The 13,875-nt window shown below is 32.2% G+C and overlaps 1 pseudogene; it reads right to left on the bottom strand.

The window, feature by feature from the left end:
* Window positions 1-13,451: 13,451 nt before the first annotated feature.
* LOC120589819 (uncharacterized) lies at window positions 13,452-13,570 on the bottom strand (annotated as a pseudogene).
* Window positions 13,571-13,875: the final 305 nt, after the last annotated feature.

A 13,875-nucleotide genomic window follows, 5' to 3' on the forward strand; every position in this document is an offset into this window, starting at 1 on the left:
ATCATGAAGGAGAATTTTCTGCTTTTAAATGTTGAGCTTTTTTACTCTAATAGCAATCATGTAGACAGTTGTTACATTCATTTGGTCAGTGTAGAAGGCTGGCAAATTTTACAAATTATACAAAAATTGGATAGAATTCAAAGGAAATTTACTCATTAATTTAAAATAGTAAATCAATTCAGTTTAAAAGAGTTTTAATGAGCCTACGTTCTAAACATAAATCTGTCCCAGGAATTAACTTAAATATAGGTGTTTTTGACATAATTCTTGATCTTTTAGGACAGAAGCAAATCTTTAAGTAAACCATACTTAACCATTTTAACGAAGATTTTCTACAATTTCAAAAACATGTATTTTTTTTGCATGCCAGTGAAATTTCAGAAAGGAATCAATAAGCATGTTAAAAGCAAGCAAACTTTTAAATAAGCACATCTCTAAGAATTTATTCTCTATTCACATTCATGACAGACAAAAAGAAATGAAATAATTTTAGTTTAAAGCAATTGAGATACTCCAGTTATATATAAGGAAAATTATGGTTTATAAATGTATATTATTCTAAAGCATATTATTTAATGTATTTTAAGGAAAAAAAATCAGAGAGAGTATATGATTATTACTACCTAAATGCATAGAGATGGAATCTGAATTAGAAAGATCATCATTAGGCTTAAATATGATGCCACTTTTCCCTTTTTAATATTTTTTATCTCCTTTGTTTGACATTATATCCTCACATAAATAAGTGGGTGGTTGTTTATTCTTCTGCTGTAGCCTTTAAAAAGCCTCTGTCACCTATGGTCCCAACACAGCATACATGCTTGGTGAAAGAAGATAAACATATTTTGGGACTAAAAAATGAAAAAGAACTCTTGACTTTGTGCCATTTCAAGTGATTTATTTTACTCAGTAGGTCTCTCTTATTAGCCTGGGAATTTACTTTGCCCAGTGAGCCAAGATGGGTTGGCTGCAAAAGGTCCTTAGAAATGCCAGACTCACAGTGATCCAAAAACAACTATCAAATCAATAGCCTCTCGCTTCTGGCTATGAGTGCATGCACTCAGCACCACCTGGGAATTTTCTATCTGGTTGATTAACAAATAGGGGGTTGAAGAATAAGGAATAACATACTTGGCACAAGGAAGGAAAACAGTAAGTTAAATAATGACTATAAATTATATCAAAATTAAGTAAATGGAATAAAATTAGTATTTGGCAGGTAATATGGTTGTTGTCATGTCTTATGTCATGTAATCATATCAACTGTTAAATGAAAAATTTTACTTTTTAAAGATTAAAAATAAGCTTAAATTTATAAACAATTTGTTAGATAATGTATATTAAGTGATCATCAAATTGTTATTATGTGAACAAACAAATGTATAAATACATGTTTTGCATAGCAAAATGGCATAGAACCTAGTTTTTAAAAATGGAAATATAATTTTCTTTGCAATTCATCATTCATTTCAATTTAGAATTAGGAGAAAAAATAATTTTATAATTTAAAGAACTTTTGATTTATACGAGTATAAAAAAATGCCAAAAATTATTTTACTCCATTATTTCATGTTTAAACCTATTGTTCTTTGTTTTTTGGTTGTTTGTTCAATTTTTATTTTGTTATATTTTTCATCTTATGTTAATAGTATTCATCCTTCCTCACTGATTATGTATAAATTTAGCCTGTAGTGATTACAAAATATTATTTTTTAAAAAATTATGATGGCTCCAATCTCAACATAAAAGACTTGCTAATCTATAAAGCTAATTGACATTTTCCTGATTCCTAGTACTGAGCATGCCTGTTTCTCTACTTTATTACTATTGACAGAACTCATAACTCTCCTTCTTAAAGAGCCTCCTTTTTTTGGTCTTCATTGTCATAAGGAAATACAATAACTCTGACTGAAAAGAGAAAAATATAAGATTTGAAGTTTCCTTGGTGGGTAGAACTGACTGATACGGAATTACAGCAATTCATTATACACTGCCTTGGGCGACATATGAAATCAGAGGTCAGACTAGTTGAAATGTCAGAGTAAGAGCAGAGTGGATTGAATGGAGAAGGATGACCCCAAGTAAAGGGGAGATGTTGGAAGTGAAGAAGATGTTTTAATGGGTAGAGAATAAAGGTAATGTATGGGTAATCAATCCACAGTTCCTGAAGGCAAGCCTTGATTTAATTCAATTCAAAATAATACATTCTTCTTTCCTATGGGTTTGTTTTATGAATGAATCTGAATGTAACTAATTTTCTTAAGATTTTACAAAAGCCAGTTAGAAACAGATATCCATCACTATGGTTTCTCTACATTTAAATAAAAAAAGCATAGATTTCTGAAAAGTTCCAAGAGGACAAGAATGAAAAATATTCAAAACTTCTAATGACCATCTCTCATCTAATGATAGAGTAGTACTCTAGTGAATTTCTCAGGATTGTAAAAGGTTATTGGGCCTTGAAATCTAATCTTTCCACAAAAGTAACTTAAGTGAAAGATCAATTTTCCAGATGAAATTCATTCCTAATCTACAGATTTCTTGTAGGCCAGATACACACCATTCTGAGTCAAAAGAAAGAAACCAGCAGTTGGTTTGCTTTAGGCCAAGAGGTAGATGTCTCTAGAATTATCAAGATGAGCTGGTGTCTTAGGCCATGGGCAGGCCAATTTTAGGCGTGACCACATAATAAGAAATAGGAAATAAGAATCTGTATGTAACTCCAGTAGTGGAAAAAACCCTGAACTCTGATACATTTTCTCTATACCCTAATGGTATGAGTCAAAAGCCTCAGTTTCTTGGTTCTTCTGATCTGGCTTCTGTCTTTTCTTTGGAAAGCAATGAAGAATTCAAGGAGCTGTGTAGATATTATCTATTACAATGCTTGCATCGCTTGTTTGCTAGTTTGGTAGTGAACTTAACTATACCCACATAGGCAAAAATCTGTTTGGCCAAGCTCAGCTTGAGACATCATGTTTATCAATTTTGTATTTTGAATATAGAAGCTGAAAATGTATTTTTAGTGTTGTGGTGTAAATTACAGGATATAATTCCAAATCCATTTCCTGGTTTATAATATGACCTGGTTGAATTACTAGATCATTTCTATGGCCACGTTTAACTTTTAAAAAGACATATTAAAAAGTAATGATATAAAACATAAAAATACTTGACAGATGCCACTTCTCATCATTCTGCCTATATGTTGTGTCTTGTTGATTTCCTGAGGTCCACAAGAAGTTAAATTGAACTCATTGCTTCAAAAGTATCATGGTGTTCCGATGCACAAGCACTGGCCAAGGTACTGGAGATATACAAACAAATAAGGTCTCATTTATTCCTCAAAGGTATAAGTTGTTCAAGAAATTATTAAAGATATTATGATAAAAGTAAGAATTACCATGATGGCATAATATAAATAGTTGCCAAGTAATTTTCTTTAATTAATTTTAATTTTAATTTTAATATGAAGATTAGAGTCAGGGAATCATTTTTGTTATAGCAGTGAAACACTTTCATGGACCAGTGTCTCCCGCTATGATTTGAGTGTCAGTTTACTTTATAAGCAGAGTAAAGTATTCAAAAGTATTCCAAAGGAGTTTATGCTTCCAAACAAGAAATCTATACATTTAAAAGATTAGTGGCAGGCTTAGGACCTTTCTTTACTTGTACTGTACAAACCTCAAGTTGTACACTCGGGTTCACTTTTCCACTTGGAAAGTTCAATAAGATACTAGAATTCAGTCTTCAGGTTCTGAAGTGAAGCTTTTCTCTTATAGTTAACAGAATTAGAAATGTGCACATCAGAGGAAAGATGATGATGATGATTCTATTGAAGTTCAGGTCAGAAACCACTCTAAAGTTGGGATAAAATTTCCTGAATGTCAGTAATAATTCCTCATTGAATGAATAACTATTATCTCCACAGTACTCTTTTCTTCTTTGCCTGAGAACATACAATCAAGTAACACAGAAAATTAATATATAATTTTTATGAAGCCTCTCTATAGAAATTCTCACTAAATATTAATGCTAACTCAGGTTATAGGTAGATTGCCATTATTTGTTTCAAAAGATCAAAATGTGTAACCTTTCAGCAGAAAGTTATGAATATAAAATGTATATACATATAAAAGAAATCAATAATATATTTTCTCATAACTGTACTTGAACAAACAATAACAGGTTGTGAAATTTATCATGATTACAATTTCTTTGCTCATCATAGTTTAAGAAAGAAAACTATTGAAATAAGCTGGCTTTTTTTCCAGCTATTAGTAAAGTCTCTCTTGAGTTTACACTTTCCATAAATGCTTTTGTGTATGATCAGACAGAGGAATCAAATGATACAAAAGAAATATGTCAGGATTATTTTGAGAATAAAAATGTCATAGACTAAAAGAATAACTGATGTTGCCCTCAGGAACTCCAATTATGAATGTCATTAAGGAATCTCTGTAGAAGCAATTTTTATGAATAGAGATGATAACACAAACAAAAATACAATTCACTTATCTGCTTGCAAAAAACAAGGCATGGAGAGAAACAACACTCCTCAAATCATAAATCTATAATATTTTATATGTCATCTCCAAAAACTATTTTATAGTTTACTGGTATTTCTGATAAATGGAACTTTATTTTGTAAGCTCTTCTTCAATTGGTCTAAATTAAGTTTTTTTTAAGTTCTCCTTCATTTATAAGCAGTATTTTTATTTTATCACATGTTCTAATGTGCAAAACTGTTTTTTTTTTTTTTAAAGCTATCTATTTTAGCCTTTCATTCTCTATGGAAAATAATTATATCAATATTTCAGCTTAGTTTTTTTTTTTTAATAAGATTTATTCTCTGTAGAACTGATTGGTCTATGTTTTCATTGTACTGTTTAGTTCACCATACTTGTAGAACACATTTGCTGTTTTTCCGCAACTTTATTTCAGGTAATTTAAAAAGGACTTCCTATACTCCTACTCATATCGAATACTTGTTCAAATGCCCATGGAATTCAATATGAATCAGTTCTATTTGATTAAAAAATTTTTCACAAGCCAGCAAATTCCAGAAAGCACTAGCATCTGTTCTGGTCATATACTGTCCAATGATATAATTCATCCTTTATGACTATTGCCACATTTTTGTAACAATGTATTCAATTTCAATTGTGGGCTGTTCTGAAAATATTTTGTTTCTATATAATTAGGGCTTTCTGATTATATACACACACATATAGTATATACACACATACACACAAATACATGTTTCTGAATATATATATTAATGTGCATATTTATATGTATTAGAATATTTAAATTTCTCATCTGTAAAGTGAGATTTGTCAGAATACTTTGTGTAAATACTCCTCCAACCTCCACTTATAATCCAAGGTGAAGGCTCTAATAAGAATTTCCAGGATAGAAATGCAATTAATAATTCTAGGAAAGAATATGTTCTTAATATAGATATTCTTATTATTCGAGTATTTTTCTAAAAGTTAATGGAAACTTTACTGGGTGCTTTATCTATGTATGCATATAAGATTTTATTGAAGAACAGCCCCCCACCCAGCAAAAAAAAGCAGCTCCTTTAAAAAGAAAAGAGAAATTTTATGTAAGCATTTGTCAAAAAATAGAAAATCTAAAGTAAATGTTAATAAACAATTTTGAGGTTCACCTTTAGCCATTTGATAGATCGCAAAGCGAAGAATCAAATTGAAAAATGAACAGTAACTTCCTGGCTAAAATGAATATAGGGTGAACTTTAAACCTCTCTTTGACATCTGTCTCAACTACCTCCTTATTCAATCATATACATTTCTGCTTTTTTAATATTAACATTCTTCTATTTTTCTTCTCATTATTTAGACAAGATCAGATTATATCTTTTAAAAAGATATACACAAGTGTGTATGCACACACACACACACTCTAATGGCCCTTGGATGTTGGTACCCAACTTCACAGTAGACAGGGAGGCCTTTGACAGGCAGGGATACTCACCACTATACTAACGTGGAAGGAACTGGCCTTTGAGATAATACAATAGTTAGTGGAATATCTATAGAATGAGTTAAACTTCTCTTTCTATGTCATAATTTATAACTGCGTATCTTTTCATTAAGCTTCAAAAGTTTAATTTATTATCTAACACTTTATTTAAAATATAAATTCATATTTCATTATAATATATAGTTATATTTTACAACTTTTGTTCTATTTATAGACTTGAAGGATAAGGAGAACTTGTACAAATCCTTCGTCATTTTATTAATTATGCTATTTTAGGCAAGTTACTTGATCTTACAACTTTATTTGCTCATATATTAAATCGAGATAAATCTGTGGTCTACATAATAGTATCAGAAGATAAAATGTATATAGCATTCCTGATAAGTACAAAACTTTCAATCAATATTTACTACTGGAATAGAAATATCTATATCACAGCATCCATTCTCACTTTATCCTACCTTACTCCTTGCTAAATAAACCTCAGGGAATGAATTGAAATTAGTCATAGCCATTCATGGATATCCCGTCTTTGTTATAGATTCACTTAGCATTGTGCATATGACCTAGTTTGGCCACTAGATTATAAAGGGATTCTGTTAGGAGATCTAAGGAATGTTGATTCTTCTAATAAAAAGGGGAAAAAACAGAAGAACCAAAATCTTAGCCTATATTTCCCACCTTTGGACATGACTGTGTGAGGACTTGATGCCAGGCACTGCTCCCTTTTATTGAGAAAGTCATCACTTGCACACTGATTATGGCAGAGCCTAAATCTAAAAGGAGCCTGGATTCTAGATTGTCTCAGTAAACTGTGGAAACATCCTTGATCAATAAAGTCCCATTGCTTATGCTAAATTTACTCAAATAATGTCTTTCTTACAGCATTCTAACTAGCATAGCTGCTAGTAGTATTAGTAGTGGTAGTACTCCTATCCCAACTATCTTCAGAATTGAGTGTTCATAGCCATAAAATTGAGAGCAGTTGATTTTCATCCTGTCCTTAATGTATTTATTGTTGTTATCCCCAGCACTGCCTTCAATTACCTTATTTGTAGGTCATTTTTCTTTTTCCTAGTTTTCCTTGGCTTCCTTTTTGTCAGTGAGAAAAAGCTTAAATAATAACTCTCATATTTTACTAAATTCTTTAACTAGCCCTTCAGATATTTGCAAAATATATCCCTGAGTTTTTATTTCTGATTCACTTCTACAATTCTTTTTCACATTTTCCCTTTTATATCATGTTATATTTTTAATTTGAATTATCATTTTTTGTATTTCCACTCATTTCTTTTTTCCTTTTTGCCTTTAATTTGCCTTAGACATACATAGAATTTCTTTAATAGAAGTGATACAGTTGATTTATATGGCTTGTATGCTTTTTATTTTTTTCATTTGTCCCACTATTTCTCTGATCTTTTCTGTTTTTAGCTATCACATATTGCTTTCTTTCTAGAAGTCATATATTCTGAGTTCTGAGCACCTATTCTGAGCTGTCCTCATACCCATAGAATCCAACTTTCCAAATTCTTTTCTTCAGTAATGCGTAAGTTTTTCTTAAAAAAAGTCAAACAAAATACACACACAAAAAAAATAAGCAAGATTTTTTCTAAAATTCTAGATGCAAATCATAAAATAATTAATATTAAAATGTCTAGAGATAAAGTATAACATACCTTAACTAACCATGATTTATTATGGTTATGGGATTATAAATCTATATCAAGTAGATAAATATGTACTTATTACCCTCAAAACAACCAAATGAAATGTTAATAAATTATATTATCCCTTTCCGTGAGAAACACACATTTAGATACCTACTAGGTTGTAGAGAAGGAAAAATGATCAATCTAAAGTATTTCTTCAGATTCTTCCATCACATACTTTGAGGAATCTGGAAGTTATTGGTAGAAAATGTTAGCCCAGACAAATTTACTAAAATTTACCCAAGTAATATAATAGTAATGTGTAAAAACTTAGCTCTATTCACCTGACACATAGCTGATGGTTCTATAAATGTATAAGAATAAAAACTGATTCCTATTTATTCAGAGAAATCATGGAGATTGAAGGATATTATCATTGTCTTCATACCCAAAGTCTTATGGACACCATTATAACTTAGAAAATGCTGAGCTTCCTTCTGATATGAAGGTTGTCTGGATTGTTCTTCAAAATTGAACAGAATTCAGTCATTCTCATCTTTTCTTTTTAAGTCCTGCCAGAGTAGATATAATGCTTTCAAAGAGTAAAACCCCCAGTGTCTGTTAGATTAAAGTTTTGAAGAAGTCTGCCATTTCAGATCTGTTTTGGGACAAGCTAAACTTTGAAGTATGTGTTGTTGTTGTTGTTGTTGTTTTTTAAGAAATTTGTCATGAGACTTCAGTTGACTTGTGCTCTAGATCTAGATCTAGAAGTCTTCTTTGTAATCTATAACAGGGTCACACAATTCTCTGAATGTTAAAATATATGCCCAGAAGCCTCCATTATAGAAACCAAACAAGTGCAACATGTCCTCTTGTGGTGATACCATTCAACGTCTGACTTCCCAGACATTCCCCAAACAAATCTTAATTGCTTTTTGAATATTCTTGAACTTAGTATCAGTACTTCACTTAGAAATTTGGCTAGCAACATGTATTCATTCATTTCTGCTTCATTCTCAAATATTTAGACCCTTTATTTATTTTATCCTTTCCTTACAACCCTGTGTTAACTTTTTTTCTTTACAACTGCTCCTCTCATAAATGTTCTAATAAGGTCCTTTGGAAATTTTATTCTAGGAAAGATAGACTTCTTTCTATATTCTACATAAGGAATATTTTCCTTGAGCTTTAAATCCACTGCTTTATATTACCTGAAACTGGGCCTTCTCATAGGTATTCCATATCATTGGGACCTTTGCTTCATGGCATATGACCTGAACAGTCACACAGAGTCCAATATTCGATACTCAACAGTGTTCTGAACTTACTTGTTTAATGCAAAGTCTGATGTGCAATGGAGTAGACAGAAGAAATACATGCAGGGTGGGTGTCTCTTATTATCCCTTGTCAACCCATTTGTGTATAGCTTTTATAATTCCCCAGGAACATCAAAGTTCAATAGACTTATGCTGTAGGGGAGTTCTGTGAGATTAAAAAGAGTGTATATTAGCATGTATGTTCTCAACTGAATAAGTGGGTACACTGATGGTTCTGGGAGAACCAAGAGGCCATACTTTATATTAGAAGCAGAACTAGCTTGGAATGCAGAAGGAAGCCAATAGCATTCAAGCCAATGACATTTGAAGACATCAATAGCATTCAAAGACACATATGACCAAAGAACTCTACCATATACTTTCTTATTCATGTTACTTCTATGTATTACCCAATCATTTATGCTGAAATGAGTACATGAAAGAAAGGGAAAGAAAGTCAACCCACTGTTCTTTTTCTTTTAGTCCTTCCTATTCACTAGTAAACCTAGGGTAGAGAGCATTGGTAATCTGTATGCCTATCAAAGAATAAAATTAAAATACTGAAGTTAGTTTTGTGCAGTGTTTCCACTACTTTGGTAGAACAAAATACATATGCTTGCCCAAACTATTAAATACAAATTGCTTAATTTTAGTGATTGTGAATGTGAGTTAAATACTCATATTTGCATTTAAAATTGGCTGCAAAATGTAAAGATGATCAGTAGAAAGTGTGCTCATAATTTAAATTTTTAATGTTTCTTCACTTAGAACATTACGCAACAAACACAAACAAACAGACAGACAACCCACCATGTCCAATCAAGAGGAAGACTGCAGAAGAAAACAAAAGCTTTGTATTTTAGTACCTTTTCATATCACTTTTCCCATATTTTTTGAACAAGGGATCCTATATTTTCATTTTGCATCAGGCTCACAAGTTAGTTAGCAAACCCTGTCTGGACCTGCTCATTAAAAAAGAGAGTCTTTATTTTCTCATGTCTCATACTCCACAGTGCACAATTAAAATCAGCATAGTCTTAGATCTTCATTAGCAACTAAATTACTTTTCCATCTTTAGATAAAAACTCCTTTTGCTTTGAGATTTCTAACATCTTGATATGCCACGAATTTCCTTTCCTCAACACTTCAATCTTTGGACATTTGCGTGGGCCATGCTACTCTAATCACTGAAACATTTTACTGTCATTCCAGCTTATGTAATACAAATATGAATAACAAATCAATGATCTAGCTTCACATTCTTTTGAACTCCATGTCCTCACTTCATTTTAGTTCCCTACATTATGGCAATTCTGACTTTTTCACTAGTCATAACTTTTTCATATTATAAATCTTAACCTTTGATATTCTAGTTTCTCATCATAACCTTGTATCTTTTCAGCTCTTTCATTCTCTCAAACTATTAAAAAAATTGTTCTGAAAACTAATGCACTCTTGTTTTTTTCACTCCATTTTTTCTTAGAAGGTCTATCCTTCTTGGTCTCACTTAACATTTAGTCTAAATTGCAGGGATGAATAATTTAAATGGTATTATGCTGAAATTCAATTCACTTGTAACACTTATTGCAGACAACCATGTAGCAAACTCCTACTGTATGGCTAACATAATACACTGTTTTTCATCCATATGAAGACTACCTAGAACAAATAAGGAAATGAAAGTGTATTCTACAACCTCATTTGGCCCTCAATATTAATGATTATACTTTTACTACTCCTTGGCTGCCTTTTCTATTCTAAATTCTCAATATTCATCTAAAAGTTCATATTCAGCATATATTTTTGAGAAAAGCCTTAATCTCCCAAGGCAAGTCAGGAAATCAAGGCAAGACTATCTCAGCTATGTCACTACCCTCTTCAAAACATATCAGGATCCATGATACATGCACCATTTCATCCAGTCTTGAAAAACATAATGGATTAGAGGAGAAAGTCATACTCCCCCTGACACATTGCATAGATAATCGAGGTTAATGTCACTAGCGATAAATCATGTTGATAGCATGTACCTTTGATGTGATGTGATGATATTAACACTCCTGTGATCTTCCTTTCAAAAACTCATAGCTCCAATCTATTCATGAGGAGAGCATCAAACATATCCCATCTGAAGGAATTCTACAAAATACCTGCCTACTACTCCTTAAAGCTATCAAAGTCATTAAAAAGAAGGAAAGTCTGAAAAACTGCCACAGCCATGAGGAGCCTAAGGAGAAATGACAACTAAATGTGATGTAGTAATCTGAATGGTATTCTGGAAACTAAAAATAAGATTAGGTAAAAACTAATGAAATATGAATAAAATATGTACTCTAGTTAATATTAATACATAAATATGAGCTCATTAAATATCACAAATGTGCCGTACAATGTTAACAATAGGGGATACTTGGTACAGGGTATAAAAATTATATTATTTTGTATTTCTCAAAATATAAAACTATTCAAAGTAAGATTATTAAAACATAAAAGTTCATTAAACAAGTATAAAGTATATTTTAACAACTATATACTTTATTAAAATATATTTATGAAGTTTGTCTCTTTTATTTCACTTATGTGTCTCTATAAGAAAATTATCTCGTAAGTTCCCTTCAAACTCAAAATCAAATCTAAACTCCCTACTGTGGTCTACATTCAAGCCTGTTCCTCCCTCCAACCTCACTCTGACATGATTGTGCATTGTTCTCCTCCTCACTCACTATACTCAGTCACACTTTGCTCTTCTCTTAACACCAGAATTTTTCTTGCCTCAGAAGCTTTGCCCACAATCTTCCCTCTGCTTGGAGATTCTTTTCCCAAATATTGCCAGAGCTTCTCTCTTACATTTTCCAGGTCTGATTTCAAATACACTCCCAATAAACAACAGCACTCCCTGTCACTTTCTATATCCTTTGCCCTCTTTTCTTTATAACACTTTCACTTTCTAATATTATAGATTTGTTTGTTTACTGTCTGACTCTCCCTCTAAAATCTAAGCTCCATGAGTGAAGAAAATCTTGTCATTGCTCATTATGGTTGTAACTGAAGTGTTTGGAAAGGTGCCAGATGCACACTAGACATATAAGAAATATATGTTGAATAACTAAGTGAATTACTGAAACCTAATTATAATTAATCATTTATGAAAAGTTGAATACTGGAATATAATAGTAACCATGACAGATCCTGGAGAAGTTCTCAATTCACTAGGAACTGTAACCTATAGCCTTGCAGGTAGCCTAGCACAGACAAATTTATTTAGAATTCATAATTTTGCTTAGATTAACCTATAAACCTATTCAGATCACTCTGGATGTTATATGGTTTGTGTAACTGTTAGGTAGCTAGTCAGACATGAGCGACAAGGGGGAACAAAGGAATAGGGGGCCAGCTTAAAGACTGCCCAAAGAACACCCCGATGGCAATAGAATTCTGGATACACACTTGTGCACTAGGCAAAAAGTTATATAGAGCCAAGTGTCAATCAAAATGACCTCACTTGCCAATCACCTAGGAATGCCTTTGAAAACACCCATCACAGCCCAGATATAATGCAGACATTCCCACTTCTGGGTCCTTTTATGCCCCTTTTGCCCTTTTTTGCCCTTTTGTGGCTCTTTTTGACCTCTTGTTGTGGTTGTTATTACAGCACTCTGTTGCAGCTCTCATCACTGAAACCATGTGCCTCCTAGGGTCATATTCTGTCTTTCTAAAACATACTTTTAATAAATCTTTTCTAAATCTCACTGACCTGTGATTCTTCATTGCGTCAATGAGGAAGAACTGAGAAAAAATGGTAACTACACTATGTGCTGCCTTTATCCCTCTCACTTCCTCTTACCATTGGGGTGACACTGAACTCCCAAACTCCAATCAGCCCCAGTGGTAACATAACCATATTCTGTAATTTGATAAGAGTTTAAGGGCTGAGACTTAATTAATTAGTTCAACTTTCTTCCATACTTACAACATCTCTGACATTGACAATTGCCGGAACTGTTTTTTAAGGAATAGATTAGGATGATTTATTTGTAGGATCATGGGGCTGATCCAGCTCAAACTGTCTGGAGCTGGTCAAAGTGGCCTAGAGGACTCTATACTATCCTCTTCATGAACTAGTCTCATTACACTCTCATTATAATACTAAAATATCCTCCCAGTGGTAGAGATTTTCTGCCACTTTTGAACATATGATGTACGTATAGCCATGTTTTCTCTCTGCGCATGTACGGGAATGTCCTCACCTATGTATGTGATAACTACGCTCACCTTGATGTTTATGCTTGATGTCTCTGACTAAAGAGGAATCCAATCCTCTGTTTCAGATGCTCCTTTGGGAAGTGACTCCTCCCAACTTTAGGCTGGCAACTACTGAGTAACTCTACCTGGCTGGGTCTGATAACAGAATCCCCACAATCTATTGTAGTAAATTTTAATCAAAACATTGGATGGATCCAATGCTTTTTTTTTTTTTTTAAGCCTATAGCACCTGGTATTCCTAGGTGGTCTCTCATCCAAGTACTAACTAAACCCAACCCTGCTTAGCTTCTGAGATCAGATGAGATCGGGTGTGTTCAGGGTAGCATGGCTGTAGACAATCTAATGCTTTTTAAGATATTTTAAAATAGAAACAAAACAAAACAAGAAAAACCTTTAGGTTTTGTATAAATGTCTAACTTTTTAAATTAAAAAAATAAAAAAACTATAAAAAAAGACCATTCGGATTGTGACAAATAAAAAATATTATTTAAAAAAATACCCTGGGACTCCTAATGAATTAAGTTCATCTCTGATATTAATCCCTGACAAAGTTTGTATGTATATAAAAAAATATTTATACATTTGATTTATAAAATCCTAAATATAATATTTTCCATTCGAATCTAGTATTTTACTAAAAT

The sequence above is a fragment of the Pteropus medius genome, unplaced genomic scaffold (genome assembly GCF_902729225.1).
Source record: "Pteropus medius unplaced genomic scaffold, Ma_sr-lr_union100, whole genome shotgun sequence".
Taxonomy (NCBI): domain Eukaryota; kingdom Metazoa; phylum Chordata; class Mammalia; order Chiroptera; family Pteropodidae; genus Pteropus; species Pteropus medius.